This window comes from Anabrus simplex, chromosome X (assembly GCF_040414725.1).
Source record: "Anabrus simplex isolate iqAnaSimp1 chromosome X, ASM4041472v1, whole genome shotgun sequence".
In the NCBI taxonomy this organism is placed as follows: Eukaryota; Metazoa; Arthropoda; class Insecta; order Orthoptera; family Tettigoniidae; genus Anabrus; species Anabrus simplex.
Window position 1 is genome coordinate 108011386 of NC_090279.1, and position 22041 is coordinate 108033426.

The following is a 22041-nucleotide window of genomic DNA, read 5'->3' on the forward strand; positions in this document are numbered from 1 at the left end:
TGTGCTGGGAAGACTTGGGAGTAAGGAGTCTATGTCCCGTAGTTCTTTTACAACTCGACACAAAGAGGTCTTATGGAATAGGAGTGGGAAGGAAATAACAAGTACGTCCTACTAACTACTTTTTCGCTTCCCGAAAACACCGAGGTGCCGGAATTTAGTCCCGCAGGAGTTCTTTTACGTGCGAGTAAATCTACCGACACGAGGCTGACGTATTTTGGCACCTTCAAATATCACCGGCCTGAGCCAGGATCGAACCTGCCATAATTAAGATACAACCTGGTGTGACCGCTGCCGATAGTGCGGTTCGAAGCCACTAACCGCGCAGCCAACTCGGCAGAGAGATGACGTGAAATGACGTTAGTAGCCGAACAGGTCCACTTCTATGGCATGTTTAGCTCTGTATCAATCTTCCCATCCCCTCAAATGGCCCATGTTCAGCATAGCAGGTGAGGCCACCTGAGAGAGGTACTGGTCTTCCTCCCCAGTGGCATCCCCCGACCCAAAGTCTCACGCTCGAGGACACTGCCCTTGAGGCACTAGAGGTGGGATCCCCTGCTGAACCCGAGGGAAAAACCAATTCTGGAGGGTGAGAATGAAAGAGAGATTAGTGAAGAGAAATTAGGGACTGAAGTAAATTTTCCGCGTGTGATTTCCGATAAATGTCCAACTTCATTGAAATCGTTTAAGCAAACACTAGGAAATGTGGCACATGGCTGACAGTGGCGACTGCAGCGCCCCCTACACATTCTTGTCGTGGGCGGGGTGGGGAGCGGCGCGGAGGGGGGGAGGCCACCCGACTGGTCTAGTCCAGAGGAGACAGTTGAGTGCCGATATTGCTACCGTGTGAGTGTGTGTTCGCCAACATGAGCTGGCTGTGCTAGAAGGTGAGTTCTCTTCGTATTAATATGATTTACTTTCCATTTCCTGCGAGTAGCGGCTGTCCCCTTCAGTGTGATGAGCGTGAAAGTCAATTAGGTTTTGTCACCAACTGCTGGTTGAAAATGTCAAACCCAGTGATAAATATGTATCTTGCTCTTCATGACGTTTTTCGCAACTACTCTACTGGTATGTCCGTGTGTGTTAAGACGAACTAACCAGTCCGGCCGGGAATGGAACCCCAGGTCCTCTGAACTAACTATGATAAATATTAGTGTTTAAATGCGATGCGCTTGATCATTCTATTTTTGAGGGACTGTACAACCCAAAAGAAAAAAAAAAAAACCATTTCTCCAACTCAGGGGCTTCCTGTTCAGGAAAAGAAAGGGAACTGCAAAAATGTTCACCTGTATTTTCTGCAGTGATGAATGTCTTCAAATAATGAGTCTATTTTTACAAGAGAAATTTACAACTCAGACCTAGTTCGTGCGAGGTGCAATGTAGACGCAGCAGAGGGCTATAATGCGTATACATTCAATTTATGCTAAAAGAAGTACCGCAGTGTATTCGTAATTTTGTAATAAGTTCCTTCGTTGATAACGATGTCCCGTGTTTATCTCGAGATTGTCATCCATCCGCATTCCTAGCGATTTTCAGCTCTGATGACGGAGGATTCCTTCGTTTCCGTCTCGAATTAGGTGCATAATAGTCGAAAATACGTGCAATACTATATAGTTTTGTCACTTTTCTCCGGGTTCATGTCCTCTTCGTACTCTGTTTTGTGACTGCATTTTCTTTCTGGTGTGGTGTTCCCTCCCGCCCACACGTCTTTCGCCTTCCAAACACTCATCTGTTTTGAAGCACTCCACCTACTCGAATTTACTACGATTCTTTCCTGCCATTCCTCTTATTGTCTTCCTTAATTGTTGTTTTATGATGTTGTTATTTGCTATGTTGTGAGCAGCTGGTGTAAAATATCCCGTTGTCGCGATATGTTTTGTTGGAAAGGGCAATTAACATGTTGTTATGAAGTGATATTATTTTTATCTGAGACTGATGAATGGTATGGACGGAGTCTTAGGGGAAGAAGTACAAGTCCGAAACGAAAGTAATGGAGTACAGTCGAACGAAGATATGAAGTCTTAAAGGAAGTAGATGAATATTGTTACTTGGGTAGTAAAATAATTATTTCCACTTTCACAACTTGTCATTTTTATACGACGCACGGGACCTTTTTTATGGATCTCTATTTTTAAATATAATATAGCGCTTCTCTGGACTCCTAAGCCTCCACGCGCAACAATTACCTAGTTCCAAAAAACTGAAGGGCCTTTTCAACATCCATGTGTTTTGACGTCTATGAATACCTTAAAAAATGACGTAACTTCTTCGAATATACAACAGCAAACTCAAGAAGCCAGCATTCAACTGATGGTTCTTCTTTATAACATCTTTTAGTGCACACTGGACTTTTAATACTATACGGCGCACTGAACTTTATCCATAAATAAACAACATAACTTCCGCTCAGTGCTTCGTCAATTACAAGAGTTATTATTTTTAATATATTGCTGCTCAATATCCCATATGGTATGTACTTTTGAAAAGACTGTACTTGTGTTTACATTGTTTATTTTTTCTTCGATATTTACGCTTTAATTTACTTCAGGCTGGTGATGACCTATTACTAGGTCGAAACTAGTCCCTATGTAATTTAAACTATTTACATTTTGTATTGAAAAGGTGGACCCAAAATAATATATTAATTTACTCTATTGTGTTCACTCTAGTCACGAGCTATATTCCTCGATGTATAATATTCCTTGGTTGAATGGTCACCGTTTCAGAGTGGTCGCGAGTTCGAAGATTTGAATCGCGCGTGATTAATTCTTCTGGCTCGGGGACTGGGTGTTTGAATTTGTCTCAACACTTTCCTCTCCATTTACACACAATAGAACACAGTACCAACCACCACAGAAACACGCTATAGTCATTACGTTCCTCCACATAGGGCTGGCGACAGGAAGGGCTACCGGCCGTAAAACATGACCTACATGTGAGAGGCAGTTCGCATGTGCGACCCCACAGGTATAGGGAAAAGTGATTCGCACTCCAATCTGTCTCCTTTAAGCTACTATGACAGTTGTATGCTGCAACAAATGTCCTGATGAAGCACACAGTGGAATAACGGGGGTAAAGATAAGCATTTCTCCTCACAAAACCTGTACTACTGCATCTGCGGGGTACGCATGACCAACATATTTATTTATTTATTTATTTATTTATTTATTTATTTATTTATTTATTTGTGTGTTTGTTTATTTTATTTTATTTATTTATTTATTTATTTAGGACCAGGAACAGCATTACGCCGAATTACAAAGATCCGAGATATGTACAATGGTTAACAATCTAAAATGAAAGATTTACAAAGGACACAAAAATGCTCAGTCCTATGTACAGTATTACATATTGAAATAAAGAAGGACATAAACGAGACGAAGTAGGTATTGCACATTGCGGGAATACGCGTAGAGAACGTCCTTTGGGTAAGATAAAGCCGGGAGTAAGCATATAGGGGAAGGGAGGTGGAGGGGGAATAAGGTAGTATGGACACCAGAAAAGCGCAATTGCAAGCTGAAATGCTGGTGTTAGTTACCGAAGTTAATCTGAAATACAATTGTCTGGACTTCAAATAAAACACGATTGTTTAATGATCTGGTTTACGTCACATCGACACAGACAGATCCTAAGGCGATGATCGGATAGGAGAGGTCCAGGAATGAAAAGGAAGTGATAGTGGCCTTAATTAAGGTACAGCCTCACGATTTTCCCGGTATGAGGGCTGCCGACAGTGGGATTCAAACCCACTATCTCCCGAATACAAGGTGACAGCTTGCTTGCTGAAATCTTCTCCAGTGTTATGAGCTGAAGCGCTTTTAGCGTCAAGAAGGGGATCCGGCCAAGTTACTGGGATGAAGAGCTGCTCAACAGCCATGTTCCGTTACTTTCCTGGCCAAGCCTAAAGTTGTTGTTACATATCAGTCTGAAATGCACGCATAGCGCAATAATCTTCAACGACCTTGGCCTACCAAGCGGCTGCTGCTCGACGTGTGATCAGCACGACGGATCCTCACGGACACGTGGGGCATTTTCCACTGTGTGCACAAGGAATGGCTTCTATATTGTCAGAGTCTGAGAAAGTAACAAATAACAGAAGATAGATCTCGCTGTGGTCATGAAGAAAAACGTATTGAATCCTTTTCATGTCACAGAGTTGCAGGCGAACAAGTCGCTCGTGCCTTTTAGAGTGTAAAGATAAAGATGCTTTTTCCTACATTCGTGGGATCTGTGTCGCTATTGCGTGGTGGTGGTGTGTCGTCTGAATGTGAGGAGGAAAGTGTTCGGACGAACACAAAACTCCAGTCCCCGAGCTTGGAGAAATAATGAGACGCGATTAAAACCCGGCCTGGAATCGAACCGGGACTCTGTGAACCGGAAGTCTTATGCTGACCATTCATGCAAGTACTCCGACAATCTCTACGTACGTTATTATAAACTAGAATAAGTTGACATGAGGCTGTACCGACCAAGATTCAGAAACTGTGCAAGGAAACTATTGCTTGAAGAGCGAAAGGAGAACATTTTAATGTGAATGTTTTTGAAGAGGAAGATGTCACTTGAATCAACTTCCTTCGGCAGCCGGCACAGTTCCTATCCTCACCACTAGATCACCCGCTCGAAACATTTTCACTTTTTTCAGACAGTATCCAGTTTTAGATGAACATAATTAAAAAAAGGAATTCCGTCTGTATTAAAAGAAGTACTTGGAGAATTCAGAATAAAATAATTTCTTCCACCTAGAATGAATTCTGCGAACCCTAAAAAAAGAAATTGAAATCAGTGTAACTGGAGTCGTATTTGGCTTAACCACACGAGACTTACAGAAATGGGATTCCGGATAGGTTGTAGTGTAAAGGATCTCACTTTCCGGACAGCGCGACACTTCTCTTCTGACATCTTCCTCTTCAAAAACACATTAAAATATTCTCCTTTCAATATTTGCTCTTCAAGCAATAGTTTCCTTGCACAGTTTACTGGACTAAAGATGTTTTCGAGCTGAGAATGGGCGCTCGAGAGTGGCCTATATTGTGTTGGGGCTCGAGTTCTGTTGTGCAGGCCGCATGAGTTCTGTGCGACGTTGCTTGAGATAGCGACAAGAGCTTCATTGAAACTGATTCAAATACTGAAATAATGCGTGATTCGCGAGTTCATGAATCGAGATGTAATTTGGAAGTCAGAGCGGTGAGGAAGAGTATGGAAAATTTTATATAATGAGGTAATCACTACTAAAATACAGTCATTAACAACAACAAGTATTACATGCATTAGGAAAGAGAGCTCGGGGGGGTTCTTCCACACCGCACTCATGAAGTCTTACGGGAGTTTAGAATGTTGTATTTATAATAACTTTCTAACTTATCATTAATATAAAAAAGTTTGAATTTCTTAAACAGTAGAAGCAGCACGTAAGAGGGTGTGCTTTTACGTCGCACCGACACGCATGGTAGTGACCGTGGCCTGATGTGAAAATTGGAAGCCACGGAAATTCATCTTGAGGGCTGCGGACAGTAGGGTTCGAACCCACGATCTCCCGAATGTGTGAGCAGACACTCGCTCCGTTCCTCGGAAGGAAACTGGTCCAAAACCTCCGTAAAATTGATTTCAGAAGGGAGGGAATATGTGGTGGCAGCACGACGAATCTTCTGGCTCCTCAATTGTTATCATGTAGGCTGAGAGGACTCGAACTCGAGGCCGGCCAATCATTTCAAACAACTTGGAAACCTCATGTTCGCCGAACTCGATAGCTGCGGCCAGTATTCGGGCATAGTGGGTTCAAAACCCGTTGTCGGCAGGCCTCAAGGTGCTTTTCCGTACCTTAATTAAGGCCACAGACGCCACTCCTCTCCTATCGTCGACGTAAAGCAACTTGCGAAACATTCCCTCTTCCTGCCCATTTCTTGGTGGATGCACTACTCTTGGCACTCTGATGTGCAGTGGCAAACTACCTCACCTACTACGCCTTATTTTTGTGCTTTGCCTATAACTACACATGTCCTCTTGAACGCCGCCCTGACATGGCACTCCCAAGTGCTCGAAGGAGATGTCTACAAGTATCTATCGCAATAGAAGTGCGGGATGCGTGTGATTACTGCCTTCAGAGGAAGTACAACAGTATATAATTATATAAAATAAGAGTTTTGTCGGTACAGAATTTGAAAAAAGAATTGGTATTTCTGTATCGGTTTTGTCCACAGTAACCAGGAAAATACTTTTTAATTTTCCGTAATTTCTTTCTTTCTGTCTGTCTGTCTGTCTGTCTGTCTGTCTGTCTGTCTGTCTGTCTGTCTGTATGTACAGTGAGTGAAATGGTAGTTTAGGGGAAGACCTAAAATTTAATTCTCAAATACGGTATTTATGTTATTAGTGCTCCTATCGATAAATACTAAATAACTACAGTGATATCGAATTAAATTTTCGACCATTATCTGTTATACATGTTTAACGTACCGGCAATGATAACAGAAATATTCATGAATTTGTATTTTTGTTGCTAAGTCCATATCAACACCGGCCCATGAAAAGTGGGTGACCAGAATTTAATGAAAATCGGTATGTAAAGTCGGGAAATAAGGAACTACAGTCCACGTTATCCACCCTGGTTAAAGTAGTAGTTTAGCGGAAGGTGCCTAAAATTTTAATTGTTAATTACCTATGTTATTAGTCCTATCGAAAAGTACTACATAACGTAAGTCATAGAGAATACGATTTTCAATCATTTGTCTTATTCTGTTTTACCGTACCGACTATGATAAGGCTGGTGGTGGTGGTGATTATTGTCTTAAGAGGAACTACAACTAGACAACCATCCTCTAACACTAATCACAGAGGAAAAAATGGAAGGGGTCTGACATTTCGAAAGAATGAAGGACTACATTTGATGCCCTAATATCACAGAGTCCGAAGAAAACCAAATGCGAAGGCCTACAATATAGAAAGCTCATACAATTGGTCAACAATAACATTGTTTGTTGTGTCTGCAGCTGCCTCTCATCTCCGATAGATGGGGTGTAACTTCCTGGCGGGAAGTAGCCGGGGAGTTAGATAACGACTGGTACGAAACGCACTGTAGCATTCGAGCTGTTCAATCCCTACGCTGAGGCACTGATTGTAATGGGCAGTGTGCTCACTTAACGACATAACGGCTGTCTGCGGTCTGATCATTCAAGGTCTGGAACTTTGGACTGTTAGATCGGCGGTATAGTACTGTTCGTTACAAGTGGGAATATGTGCGGTTTTTCATTTGATCAGCTGCCTTTCTGGATCCGTGGTAGAGTGTCGGCCTCCGGATACCAAGATAGCAAGTTCAAACCCGGCAGAGGTAGTCGGATTTTTGAAGGGCGGAAAAAAGTCCACTCGACACTCCATGTCGTACGATGTCGGCATGTAAAAGATCTCTGGTGATACATTTGGTATTTACCCGACAAAATTAATTAAATCTCAGCTATAGACGCCCAAGAGAGAACCGGTTTACTCTGTCTGCCATCTAGTGGGCCTAGAGTAAAACGTAACGTCGAAATTGACGAGCAGACAGCCAGATGGCGTTAAATCGAAATGTCTGCACACGGTAGCTGAGGCCATACGATTATTATTTCATTTGATCCAATATTTACTGTATATGGTAGCATTGCTTTTAATCGCGACCTTTCTACTGACACCATTGTAATGACCTTTGTTGACTCCAGTCGGGAAAACCACAAGGACAGTATTTCTGAGGATATAAAAAGGCAGGTAGAGAGTGAACGTTTGCCATCATAATGAAAACTCCCCGACTTGATTGTGACTGATAGTAGGCAACAGTCTTCACATGAGAAAAGACGTATGGTGACTCGCCGTCGCGTTTCTGGGGCAACGTTAAGAGCTTTGCAGTTTAATACAATCTTACTCACAGCGTGTACACTACCTGGCCTAGAATTCCGTAGCTAGTTATATAACACTAATCAGAGGGATCTGACACTTCGAAAATGAAGGTATCGGCCAAAGGAAGACAGGGGTCGGGAAGGGCGTGAAATGAAAGACTCCGTAGGTCCCGAGTGCTCTAATGGCGCCGAAAAATTCGGGATAAGGAAGAAGACCGTGGTTAGCTGGTTCGAGTCCCGACACGGTAGGAGAGGCGATCACGTGCCGCACCACATTAGCGCCCCTATTGGCTTCCACCAACTACTTTTACGGTTTTCGGAGATGACGAGGTGCCAGAATTTAGTCCCTTGGGAGTTCTTTCACGTGCCAGTAAATCTACAGACACCAGGCTGACGGGAATTGAGCTGCCAAGCGCCTCAACCGCGTGAGCCACTCAAGCCGGCGATTGTAGAATATAAAGATGATTCCGCTGTCTATTTACCACACTAGTGGTCGAGGTGGCGGAGGACAACACTCATCAGACAGAAAAAATGGAACGGATCCGACAAAGGAAGACAAGGGCGTGAGAATGAATACTCTGGAGCGTGGGTTGGCGACCACGGGACCCTTAGCTGAGTCCTGGCATTGCTTGCACTTTCATCCATCCTATCCGACCTCCCTTGCTAACTCTTGTTGTTTTCCCACCCCGACGAAATTAGAACTGAGTCGCCGAGATGCCGCAATTTTGTCCAGAGCGAGTTCTTTTACGTGCCAGTAAATCTACCGACACGGAGCTAACGTATTTGAGCAGCTTCAAATACCAGCGGACTGAGCGAGGATCGAACGTGCCAAATTGGGGTCAGAAAGGCAGTGCCTTAACCGTCTGAGCTACTCAGCCCGTCAATGTGCATGTTCAGGTAGGAAGATTGTAATGAGACACGTCAGCCTGCGGCGAGGTCTGCAGCTGTGCCAGAAGATGCTGTTACATTCGCTCATCGTATTTTAAATTGAAGACTAGCAACTTCTCTAGCATTTTGAAGAAAGTAGGATCTCTTACACACACAGATTTGAGTGTTTTAACTCATATGAAGGAATATCATCATAAGTGTTTTTATGTGCCATTTTTTATCTCTATACACGTTTTCAGCTGAAGATGTTCCAAATCAGAGGAACGAAACATGTAGTGATTTAACTGGAACGAGGTATAAGAAAGAAATAAGTATTGCTTCAACATAACGTTAGTTACGATGACTCTGTCAGAAAATAACGAGGTATTTGAAACAATGTTTTTGTCTCTTATCATAACCATAAGTCACATTAATATACAACACTTTTGTAAATGTAATGCACTGTTTTTTATTTCGGACTTCGATAGTCGCGTTGAACTACACGTGAACGCGCCAGCGTTACGTCAGTTGACAAGCAGATGGCACGATAAGGGCGATAGGCGTACGTCCTGGGAGAACCTTGAAATGTGAAAATGTCAGAAAATAGGAGACAACCGATTACTGTTCCATGCAGCAAGAGGAGTAAAGCGGCCTACCAACTCGATATTCCGGAAGAGCCGACTCAGATGGTGTTTGGACCGTCGCGAGTGGACACTGGAGCAGTTCAAATGAGATTCACATTATATCGAGTCGATGACGTGTATGGGTGTAGCGTAGCGTATAGTGCCAACCAGGGAATCTGGTGGTGGTGCATGGCCGGTAGTTCGTGAGCCGGTGAACTTCTCTCTTGTCGCTTTGAAAGTAAATGTCACCATTTTGTGTACCGGCCTGCTTATGTCTCTATAAAGCACGCTGTTTGTCTACCATCTCTTGATTCATAAAGATATGCGGTATCGGTAGCGAAGTAAAATACGAAAGACCCTCTGCGGGTGGGGGACGCTCATGTAGAATACACCCGTGGTATCCCCTGCTACAAAAAGGTGCGACCTAGGCGCGGACATGGATTGCGGTTTGGTATAATGTGTCGGACCTCCTGTGGCTGGGAGAGGCTGAATACATCCACAGGTAATCTCTGCCTGTCGTAGAAGGCGACTTGAAGGGTCATGTGGCCATGGTACCCTCTTTATTTTTTAATGTTTTTCCGAGGGTCAGTTGTAGACCATTTCCAAATTTTGATGTGCGTGCTGCCCGGACATGGGCCTTTTATGTGTGCGATTATGCCCAAAAGTCCGCAGTTGCCCACCCAGGAATATTGCGGGAGGGAGCGCCATGTACCTTGGCAGTAGTATCCGCCTGACAACACAGGTCCCCGCACAGCCGAATGCCAGAAGGACATATTATTAATTATTTTTATTTTTTCTCTATATTTAGTGCTCTGTACACTCTATGGGGTATATGCTATTGCGGGTGACTTGAGGAAGCAAGCTGATCAGTTGCTTAAGTGCGACCACTTTGGCGAAATCCCCGTTAAAGTAGAGGAGCATAAGTCCTCGAATCTGGTTCGGGGAGTCATCTTTCACCGCGAACTTATTTTGAACACTGACGACGAGTTGATGGAAGACATGAAGAACCGTGGCGTGACACACGTCCGGCGCATTACGCGCAAGGTCAACGGTGAAGATGTTGCCACTGGTGCCTTCATCGTCTCTTTCAAGTTGTCAGTGTTACAGAAAGTCAAGGTAACAACTTATCGTTGCGATGTGAGGCCGTACATCCCGCCTCCTATGCGATGCTATCAATGCCAGCGATTTGAACAATTGGTATCTCGCTGTTCGAATCAGTCTGTATGTGGTACATGTGGACGAGTAGCTCACGGCCCGGAGGAGTACACAACTTCGTACAAGTGCACTAACTGCTCCGGTTTTCGTTCTACTCGGGATCGGAACTGTCCGACATAGCTGAGTGAGAAGAAGATCCAGGAGATCAAGATCCTGGATGGTCTTTCTTACCAGGAAGCGCGTCGTAAGTTTAATTCCACGAATACACCTGCCCGTATACTTGACTATAGCACGATAGGTCAGAGTCTCCCAGGTTCGTCCTTCACGACATCGTTACCCCTGACAATTGCTGCGCCCAAGGCGACTGTTGCTCCTCAGAGCAACGTAGCGAAGAGTAAAAGCTCGAAGGGGGGACCACCCCACCTTCGGCCAACCAGAAGTCTGTGCCGGCTGGCAGTTCCCAGAAGCACAGCAAGAGGGGAAGGCTAAGTCTCCCCTGCCTAAGAGGTCGGAGAAATCTGTGCCCTAGCCGACGGAGGCGGCATCGTCGACCAGGGCTGGGAAACCATCTCCCAGCCAGTCTAAACCAGAAAAGAAGAAGGTGGCGAAGAAGAAGAGGGCCCTTGCTGAGCGCTCTCGCACTTCCCCTGCGAAGGAGAAGTCATGCCTCCCATCTGGGGGTTATGAGTCTGCGTCAGGAGGTACTCCTGCTCTCAAACTTGCGCGCTCTCCTCGTAGGGTACCTGCTCGCCCCCGAAAAGCGTCGAAGTTTTGGGCGGTATCCCCGCCGTCTGTTGGTGACGGGATGGATGCCGCGCTGTCCTCTACATATACGGATGTAGATGTTGATAATGTTTAGACTTGCGAGCATTTTGTCGCTCATAACCTAACACTCCTTTTATAGTCCACACTATGGCACTGTTACAGTGGAATTGTAACGGTTATGACAGGCATCTTGCTGAGTTATGTCAGCTAATTAGTGAGTACGCAGCGAGTATAGTCTGTATTCAGGAGACCAACTTCAGACCTGGTCATCATACGGTCTTGAGAAATTTCAGACTATACTCGACAGAACGATATTATGTCCACCGGGCGTCTGGTGGCGTGGGAAGTTTTGTCCGTTCTGATACTTACAGCGAAGAGGTTCCTCTACGGACCCGACTGGAAGCAATTGCGGTGCGGGTACCTCTGCCTGTCATAGCAACAGTGTGTAACATTTATTTTCCACCAGGCCAGCCTCTTAACATAAATGATGTCACTGATCTTATAGATCAGCTTCCACCTCCCTTCATCTCGTTGGCAGATTTTAACGCCCATCACCCCATATTGGGCTCTGAGACGCCTTGCCCCAGGGGAAGAGAGCTGGAAAGATTGGTATCAGAGCTGGATTTATGTATTTTGAACACAGGGGAACCAACTCACTTTAGTGTACGTTACGGCACATATTCTCGCATAGACGTAAGTCTATGCACCCGAACGTTGGTTCCGCTCTTTCGGTGGAATACACACGATGATCTCTGTGACAGTGACCATTTTCCCGTCATCCTTACTTTGTTGAAACATAAATCCGTCGAGGCTCCCCCTCGATGGATTCTTAAACATGCAGATTGGCCAAAGTACACATCACTAGCTGTCTTTAACGATATCATCCGGACTGTCGGCGAAGAGATAACATACCTCGCCCAAGTTATTCTTGCTGCTGCTGAGGAGTCCATTCCATCCTTCTCGAGTCCTCCTCGTCGAAAACTCGTTCCTTAGTGGAACGAAGCAATAGCAGCAGCAGCCGTCGAGCTCACAAACGTTACCGTGGAGAGCGTACTGTGGCCAACTCCACGCTCAGGCGCGAGTCCTTATTCGCCAAAGTAAGAAAGCTTCGTGGGAGAGATATGTTTCGTCTATGACTTCACAAACTCCATCATATCAAGTGTGGACTAAACTTCGACGTATTTCGGGTATCCAAGGATCATCTTCTGTACCGGGAATTTCCATTGCAGGCAACATCGTCACTGAACCACTAACCACCTAGCTAGCCATTTCGCGGATGTCTCTGGTTCCGGGAATTACCATCGTGATTTCCTCGCTCAGAAGCGGGAGGTAGAACGACATCACCTCAGTTTTGCGACTCATGCTTCAGAGGACTATAATGTGCTCTTTACGGAGTGGGAACTCTGCAGCGCTTTGCAAGGACACTTCTCCTGGACCAGACAACATCCATAACCAGATGTTGAAACACCTTAGTGAGGACAGTCTTCTATATCTCCTTCGTGTGTTCAACCGAATCTGGATGGAGGGTGATTTTCCGTCTCAGTGGCGAGAGGGCATCGTCAATCCTGTCCTCAAGCCTGACAAAGATGCTAAGTATGGATGAAGTTACAGACCTATTTGTCTTACAAGCGGCCTGTGTAAGCTATTAGAGAGAATGGTAAATCGCCGACTTGTGTGGTGTCTGGAGAAACAAGGACAAGAAACAAGCCACTCGATCCACCACTGACCACTTGGTACGCCTGGATAGCTCTATCCAGGATGCGCTTCTCCGCAAACAGCATTTGTTAGCTGTTTTCTTTGACTTAGAGAAGGCCTACGACACCACATGGCGATATGGTATCCTTTCAGTCTTGCATCAATGGAGATTCTGAGGTAAATTGCCGCTATTTATTGCGAATTTTTTGTCCCTCCGTCTATTCCGTGTCCGAGTAGGGAGAACATATTCGCAATACCATGTTCAAGAAAATGGAGTCCCATAGGGATCGGTTCTTAGTGTCACTCCGTTCGCGATTGCCATAAACGGTATTGTTGCTGCTGCTGGTTCAGCAGTAATACCGTCGCTGTATGAGGACGATTTTGCTCTGCATTATAGCTCACGCAGTATGGCAGTCACAGAGCGACCATTACAGCAAGCTATTAGGAGGGTGGAGCAGTGGACCTTAGAACATGGCTTTCGGATTTCTACCGCAAAGACCTGTGTTGTCCACTTTTGTCGTCAACGTACTCTTCACGCCCATCCTGAACTTTCTCTAGGAAATGTCGCTTTTCCCGTAGTTGACACTTACCGATTTCTTGGGCTCCTTTTTTACAGTAAATTATCGTGGGAGCCACACGTGCGGGAGCTAAAAGTGCAATGCACCAAGAGGCCTAATCTCTTGAAGTTTCTTAGCAGCACTAATTGGGGAGCTGACAGCGCGGTGCTCCTACGATTCTAATGGGCACACATTTTATCCAGGTTAGACTACGGCAGTGCAGCATATGGCTCAGGAAGACCAAGCGTTCTTGCGAAGCTGAACAGCATCCATCACAGCGGAGTTAGGCTGGCGACGGGTGCTTTTCGTACAAGCCCCATTGCCAGCCTGCTCGTTGAGTCTGGTGTGCCGCCTTTACACCCGAGGCGCCAGCAGCTCCTACGTACGTATGCTGAAAATTTGCGACAGATGCCACTTCATCCAAGCTATCCTTGCGTGTTCAACAATGGCAGCCGTTTGCTGTACGCTGCTTATCCTCGAGCAACGCGGCCGGTTGGGATACGCTTGGATAGCAGTTACAGATTGTTTCACGTACCTTCGGTTCCTTGCCTTGTCAGACAACCAAGTGGGGTACCTCCGTGGGTAGTACGGCGACCTGAAATAATCCTGGACCTACACACTGGCCCGAAGGAAAACACCGACCCTTCGATTTAACAGAAGCTCTTCCTGTCCGTTGTTGGCCGCTATCCAGGTTCAGCCGTCATCTACACGGATGGTTCAAGGGCAGATACGAAGGTGGGCTGTGCGTTCGTTGTCGACAATGATAGGTTCCTTTTTGCTCTCCCGGAAACCTGTAGTGTGTACACAGCAGAGCTCTGTGCCATCTGTGAAGCTCTGCGGTACGCACTGTCCAACGAGCGCCGACACTTTCTTGTGTGTACTGACTCCTTGAGCTTGCTACAGTCTGTTTCCCTCGCCACCTGCCGGCACCAGAATCACGTTTCTGTGGCTCCCAAGCCACATGGGTGTAGAGGGAATGAATTAGCAGATGCGGCTGCCAAGAAGACAGTTACACTGCCCCCGTTGCCTTTCAAGGTTCCAGGAAGTGATATTCGCACTCAGCTGAGGCATCTGGCTATGTCTCATTGGGAGATGGAGTGGCAGGCCATTCTACTTCCCAATAAGCTGAGAGCGATAAAAGGAACAACGAAGGTATGGAGGACTTCCCTTCGGGTTTCGCGGAGGCAAGCCGTGGTATTTTGTCGTCTTCGGATCGGCCATGGTATGCTGACTCACTCGCATCTTTTGAAATGAGTCCCTCCTCCGGTGTGTATGGAGTGTATGGGCCTGGTCAATCTGCGCCGTAGTCTTAACCTCTCGAGTACAATCTCCCGCAGTCAGCAGACCTCGTCATCCGCTTTATGTGGGATAGTGGTCTGTTTTATCGTGTCTAATGATGTCCTTTGTGTCAGTTGCGCTTTTATCCCATTGACTTCTAGTTTATGTTGCGTATTTTAATGTGTTCTATTAACATCTAATGTATATTATGTATATATATCTGCACTACCAGGCAGTGCCTTATTCCTTTGTCTCCTGTATTTTCTCTTATTTTATTAGAAAATAAGGCATTGCGAATTAGATCCACTCATACTCGTTTTCTCATCACCATTTTTTTAACTCTCGTCAGTGGATACCTTTTAAGATTTTAAATATCATGTCATGTCGTCCATCTCGTTCCATTAGGGGCCGAAGACCTTCAGTGTTAGGCCCCTTAAAACAACAAGCATCATCATCATCAAAATACGAAAGTCCGCGAATGGCCCGGTCAGAAGAAGCAAGTTAAAGGGACTTCCGTTCTGATCCATACCGCAAACTTGGAGTCTAATTTTGGCCGAAAAAGTGCGCATTTAATTCCAGTAAATACGGTGTACTGAGTGGCATATGCAGTGAGCTAAATCTTCTCGCACGACCTTTATTTTGTAATTTGAAGTTCTTGAAGATTTCGACGAGGTGACACATTTCGGATTTTCCCTCATAATTGCGTTGCTGTTTCAGTCGAGCCCCTCAATACACCAGTCTATAACAATTTACTCGCCGAATGCTGCCATCTGCACTCAAAATAAATTACAACTTACTTCATTTCATAAAATGTTTGATAGATTGAAGTTTCCTGTATCCGCACCTAGTTATTGTTCATAAAGACTCCGCAGAATTTGTACTACACTTTCAGTGCTAGAAGAGACACCGGGCGAGTTGGCCGTGCGGTTGTGGGAGATAGTGGACTCGAACCCCACTGTCGACCTTAATTAAGGCTACGGCGGCTTCCTTCCCACTCCTAGGCCTGTCTTTATCGCTGTGACTGTAGATGGCCGTCATGTGGGCTCTTTAAGTCTCTGCCAGGTGATATTAAGTCTTCCTTTAGGCCCCCGATGTTCTTTCGGACTCCATTTGGACTCGGATGTCAACTGCTCTTTTGCTGGCTTTCCTTGTATTGCCCAGCATTGGTCTCTGAGCTGTCCTAAGTTGACATGTTTAGTGTCCCAGTCTTATGTTAAAACAGGAAGATCAAAACCTGATTTCTTCAAATTCCTTCCAAAAGCTTGATGCGCCGGTTTGATATCTCCCTTCATATTTAAAATATTCTAATGCCGTGTCCTTAATTTTCACTGTTCCAGCTTGGACGCACAGGAAAGAGAATACCATGTGCGATAAAATAAGTTATAAGTTAATTTACTTGATAAACTGTTTAATAAACTGAAGTTCCCTGTATATCCACAGCACAAAGAATGTAAATGATTGCGCAGAATTCGCACTAAACTTGAGAACGGCCACTTCTTGCGTTAAATGTTTAGAAACGGCTGCGATCTGTTTCATTTCTGCTGTCGGTTCACATTACGGTCAAATTCTTGTGGCTGTTCAGATCAGTCCAGTACTGGCCCTTTGTCGCGCCCAATCAGGGACGTGATGCGGCCGCACACAGAAAGCTAGGCAGCCGGTGCCGGATTAATTGAAGATAAGGCTTTTTTCTAGGCGGAAGACGAGGAAAGAGTGAAAGCGGTGGTGGTGATTATTGTTTTAAGAGCAAGTACAACTAGGTAACCATCCTGCATTAATACTAATCAGAGAGGGGAGGGATCCGACACTTCAAAACATGAAGGTATCGGCCAAAGAAAGATAAGAACCACGAAGCGCATGAAATTGAAAGACTCCCTAGGCCTCGATACCTAATACCGTAGGGGTCCGAGAAGAACAAGGGTTCACCAAGGGAGGTGGCACAAAAGTAAATGGAATCAATGCCAGGACTCAGTTAAGGGCCAGTGGTCGCCAACCCACGTTGCCCCTGGGGCCCGTATTAGCAGGGGATACCGTGGGTGTTATTCTACCCCCCGCACCTACAGGGGGCGCTCCCGTGAAATTGAAAGGAGAATAATTCATGGTCAGTTCCATCACTTGATTCAAGCATTGCATAGAACTTATGAATTGAGACTTACTTTCGTCTAAATCAGGAACAGCTTCACGACTTCTCTCTGTTACCGTACTGAGAGGAAATGAACATGGAATGTGGGGTAAAAGCAGTAATACAATCAGTTTGTTACCGACAGTTGAGGGGCCTATTTGACAGACAAGTATATCTTTGTGTCTCTTCAATGAGTATCTTCTCCTTTCCTCCGCCTTCCATCACAATTAACAAACACAGAAAGCTGCTGTTTGCTGCACGCGGAGCGAAATAAAAGTGATTGTGCGCGTGCGCTAAGACAGTTACAGCTATGAAAATCGCTTTCTTGGTGGTCTCAGCTTGGCATAGCGTAGCTTTGTGCTTGCCCTTCCATGTAGCTTCATTGGAGCGATTGGGTTGCGTAGCTTAGCGTGTCTCAGTTGTAGCATGTTTGTAAATTTGAAGAAAGTTAATCGATGGGGCTCAGCATCTAACTGCAAACATTTTTCAACACAAATGAAGACAAGTTTTTATCAGCTTTCAGAAAGACTAGATTGAGCTACGGCACTGAACTAATTGCTAAATAATATAAATAAATTAGCAACAACAGAATTGTACAGTTCAAATCGTGAATGCAGCCCAGGGAAATGGACTCCATATTGTGTGCACTTCGAGTATCTTGTAAGAAAACAGTTGTTGTTCCAACAAGTCTGTCGTTGTTTATAGTAGGGAACAGTAGCGCCAACTTTGTGGAGAAAAAAATATATTTTTATTCCATTTTAGCCAGCTGAAACTAGGAATTATTAAAAAAAAAGCAATTTGTGCAAGGGGTGTTGTCTTATCAGGTAATTCTTTACTTTATTTCATTTCATTATCAGCGGAAAGTGTTGTTCGCCGCGACTCGTATAGCGGCCACACTTGCAGCGCGCAGTGCAGTCAAATACTACTTCTATTTAATTGTAACACATCTGAATTTTGTTCCTTTGGTGAAAGTTTTATTCTGTAGAACTAATATTGTTACCGCACTTAAGTTTACCTCTCTGTGGAAACTCACGGAGAGCATAAAAACTTACCACTTAGTAGTTATACCCCCTCGTCTCCCCCTACACCCGGGTACATGCTGTTGTCTGAATTGTACACCGCCAATCGCTGGGAGAAACTCGAGCATTATAGCATATCTAAAGGCAAGTACTTTGACGCGTTCTAGTTTCAAGCTTAATTCGTTATACCCGTAAAAATTACATCACAATAATCGAAAATGTGATATTATACTAGCTGAAATTTCTGCGTATTTCGTTTGCAAGCCACGATACACTCTCTTACAGAAATTCGTAACTTGCGCTCACCAATTTACACTTTCCATTATAATAACTGATTCAAAATAAGGTATGAAAGTATTACTTAAAGTAATGGTATGAATACAATTCTGTTTTAAAATACGCAGATTCTTTGAGCTGTCAATGATAATGGCTTGCTTCTTATGTGTGTTTAATTTAAGGCGGGTTTTAATTGCTTAGCTGTTAACGAGCTCAAGGTCAGCATTTACAACCCCCTGTGGGTGGGAGCGGTAGAATAACACCGACGGTATCCCTTGCCTGTCGTAACAGGCGACTAAAAGGGGCCCAGCGGTTCTCAACTTGGCAGCGTGGGTTGGCGACCACGGGGCCCTCAGCTGAGTCCTGGCATTGCTTCCCACCTTCATCTATCCTATCGGACCTCCGTTGGTCAACTCTTGTTCCTTTTCGACCCCCACCTTATTAGATAACTCCAGGCCTAGGGAGTCTTTCATTTTCACGCCCTACGTGGCCCTTGCCTTTTTTGGCCGATATATTCACTTTTCGAAGTATGGGATTCCGTCAACTTTTTTCCTCTTTGATTTATGTTATATAGACGATGCATGCTTAGTTGTACTTCCTCAGAACAATATACACCACCACCACCTCAGCATTTTCATTACATATTGCTTGCTGTATATTGCTAGTTCTAGTGTGGTAATTAATAAGTTTGCAAATCATCAGCAAAGAGATGATACTTCCAGTGTTTAATTGATATGGTCATATCATTTATATATAAAGTGAACAGGAGAGGGCCCAGGACTGACCCTTGTGGGACACCAAGATTTGTTTGATCCCAACATTGATTTATTATTATTTACAAGTACACACTGCCGCCGGTTTGTGAGATAAGAATAGAAAAATCCAGCACTTTCTAACTAATTATTATTATTATTATTATTATTATTATTATTATTATTATTATTATTATTATTATTATTATTATTATTATTAATTGAAACTAAACTCTATTCTTAATATCTCGAAAAACATTCTCCATACTTTCGCGGGATTTTAGAACAAAGGATAATTTGAACTTTCAGGTAGCCATTAAGCCTTTCAAGTTATAGGTTTGCGCTTTGGAAATCACGTTTCCCTCTCGAAGAAAACTTACATTTGCACTCTTACGCTTGTTTTTGCTCTGAGTTCCAATTCGTATCCCCAATTCCTACTTTTTGAAAAGTTTTTTTTTTTAAATTTTCCAAAGATCTTCACTGTATCAGTCGGGTTCAACATGACGGCTGACTACTGATCGAAGAAGCCGCCGTCAGCTTTCCATGCTATGGGCCCACTTTTAATGATGATTCTGATTTCAGTCGCGTAAGCTACTGATGCAGGTTTCATCTTAATCCTTCTGTTGTTCTTGGAATTAAACATGAAAAAGGACGGCTCCCATTTTTAGCAGCGTTGAACAAAATAAGGACGTGGAAGATATTAGTTTCTTTAGACGTTCGGTCTGCCAAGCGAATTGTCTGCTTATGTTCATCTAATCCGAGTTCAGTTCCTCGGAAAGCTGGATGCAGCGGCATTGTTGGGTGAAATGTCGCTTTTCCCGCTAATTGGTGGGGTGGACGTTGATTTTCGATTTATCTGGGGCAAGCGGTAGAAAAATTGCAACTTTCGGGCTGATTACCGCAGGAGGGGGCAATGTTCCACTTCATTTGTTTGAAGATGGTGTATTTCGCAGTATTTTTGACAGGGTGTGTTTTTAAACCAGGATATTTATAAGATGTTTCTAGACTGTTCGCGAACCACAGCATAGGGAGTTGAAACAAGGACTATCCTGCGAAAAGCAGGACATCTGGAGTCACTCTCGGCGCTACGATCCCCGCCCATTCAGCTGAAGAACAACAATTGCAGCTACTAAGGAGGAACAGTGCTTGTGATATAAAAATTCGTCCTTCTAAGAGGAAAGTTGGAAAACTTATGTTATTTTATTGACTTGGAAACAGCCTTCGATAATATTGAGTGGGACTTGACTGGAAAGACAGGCGTGTAATAAAGCTCAAACCACGGAAGTACCATAAGAGAAGAGGCCGCCCACTGTCACCAGTTCATAGACAATTCAGTTGGAGAAATGAAAGGGCATATTTTAATGGTATTCAGGTGCACAGTATCCGCTTTGTTGTCTTAGCTCATTCTGAAAAAGATGCTAAGAACATTCAATAAGTCCTTAGAAAAATTTAAACTAAAAATAAATCTAAAGTAAACAAAATTAATTATAGTAGACAAAAAGAAGCCTACAGGTAGAATATATAACACACCGATAGAACAAGTCACAGAGTTCTACTGTGATAACAGGTCCCTTTCGGAAATCAAGAGAAGAACCCTCTCAGTTTGGAGACCAGAAATGGCTAGTGTCCCTTCACTCACTACTGATCTGCATTTAGGGCAGTCGCCCAGGTTCAGATTCGTATCTGTTGTTTTCCTAGCCTTTTCTTAAATTATTGCAAAGCAATTGGAAATTTATTGAACATCTTCCTAGGTAAGTTATTCCAATCCCTAACTCCCCTTCCTATAAACGAACATTTGCCCCAATTTGTCCTCTTGAATTCCAAGTTTATCTTCATATTGTGATCTTTCCTATTTTTAAAGACACCTCTCAAACTTATTCGTTTATTAATATCATTCGACGCCATCTCTCCGCTGACAGCTCGGAGCTTACCGCTTAGTCGAGCAGTTCGTCAACTTTCTCCCACGTCCTTCCAGCCCAAACTTTGAAACTCTAGCTGGGGGTCTTACCTAACTGTAACAAAACGAATCCCGTGAGCTTGCATTTACACCAGTCTTTGTTGTAAGGGAGTGAAGGCAGTGTAAAACATGGCAGTTTTTAAAATGGACGATACGTGCGACGGCAGCCATCTTGACGTACTAAACAGCGCAGGTATACAGCGAAAATAAATCAGTTTTGAGAACACTGTGGTGCGAACACGAGATGAAATTCGTCATCAATTGTGTTGACAGTAAGACATTACAACTCAGTTATAAATCGCCTCAGAAACCTTGATCATTGCAGGCAAACCACTTATTAAAGACATAAAAAACAGAAGAGGAAAATATTGAGGAGAATCTTTGGTCCAGACTACTCGGAGGGACGGAAGTCTCAGGAGCTTTATCAGCATTCTGAAAAGATCACCGATACGTCAGGAAAAGGCCACATTCTCAGAATAAACAATGGCAGGTCGACCAAAAGGATTTTCAACCCTACTCTTTCAATGAAAGTCAAGAACAACTGGCTAATTAAAAGAGAAAAAAGACCTTCAGGAAATTGGCATCCCACAGGAAATTATTCAAGATTGACTCCAATTCAAGAAAGCAGTTAACAACCATCATTTTGCCGAGAAAATGAATAGCTGGACCGATAAATCATGGGCTGAAGAAGGGAGGAAAATTTTCAGTGCCCAGATGAAGAGATTTTGGGAGAAGAAAACATCACATTAGCTAAATAAGTTCTATCGCGCTGCACGGATAGGCATAGCACTATAAAAGAGTATTAATAACAATAATAATAATCATAATGTTATTAGTTTTAGGTCCCACAAAATATTTTTTCCGTTCTCGGGGACGCCGAGGTGCCGGAAGTTTGTCCCACGGCAGTTCTTTTACGTCTCGGTAAATGTACCGACACAGAGCTGAACCTGAGCCACTCAGTAACGAGGTTACAGATCTGCGGGTTGTTTGTGTTCCGAGCAGAGACACGAATAAGGTTGAGTGTAGTTTTTAAAAGGGCAAACATCACAATGAGTTTGATTTCAAGTTGGAGCAAATATTCGCAACGGAAATTAATTTATTAATGGAAATGTTGGATAAATT

At 44.0% G+C, this 22041-nt stretch overlaps 1 protein-coding gene across 3 annotated transcripts in view; it reads left to right on the forward strand.

Moving 5' to 3' along the window:
• The first annotated feature begins 821 nt into the window (after positions 1 to 821).
• Positions 822 to 22041, forward strand: part of LOC136886824 (histamine H2 receptor) — a 235128-nt gene continuing 213908 nt past the window's right edge. Inside the window, exon 1 of one of the 3 annotated variants that reach the window (XM_067159662.2) lies at positions 822 to 884. The gene's annotated coding sequence lies outside the window, so the exon portion shown is untranslated. The remainder of the gene's footprint in view (positions 885 to 22041) is intronic. The other 2 variants (XM_067159660.2, XM_067159663.2) reach the window with 2 other exon arrangements.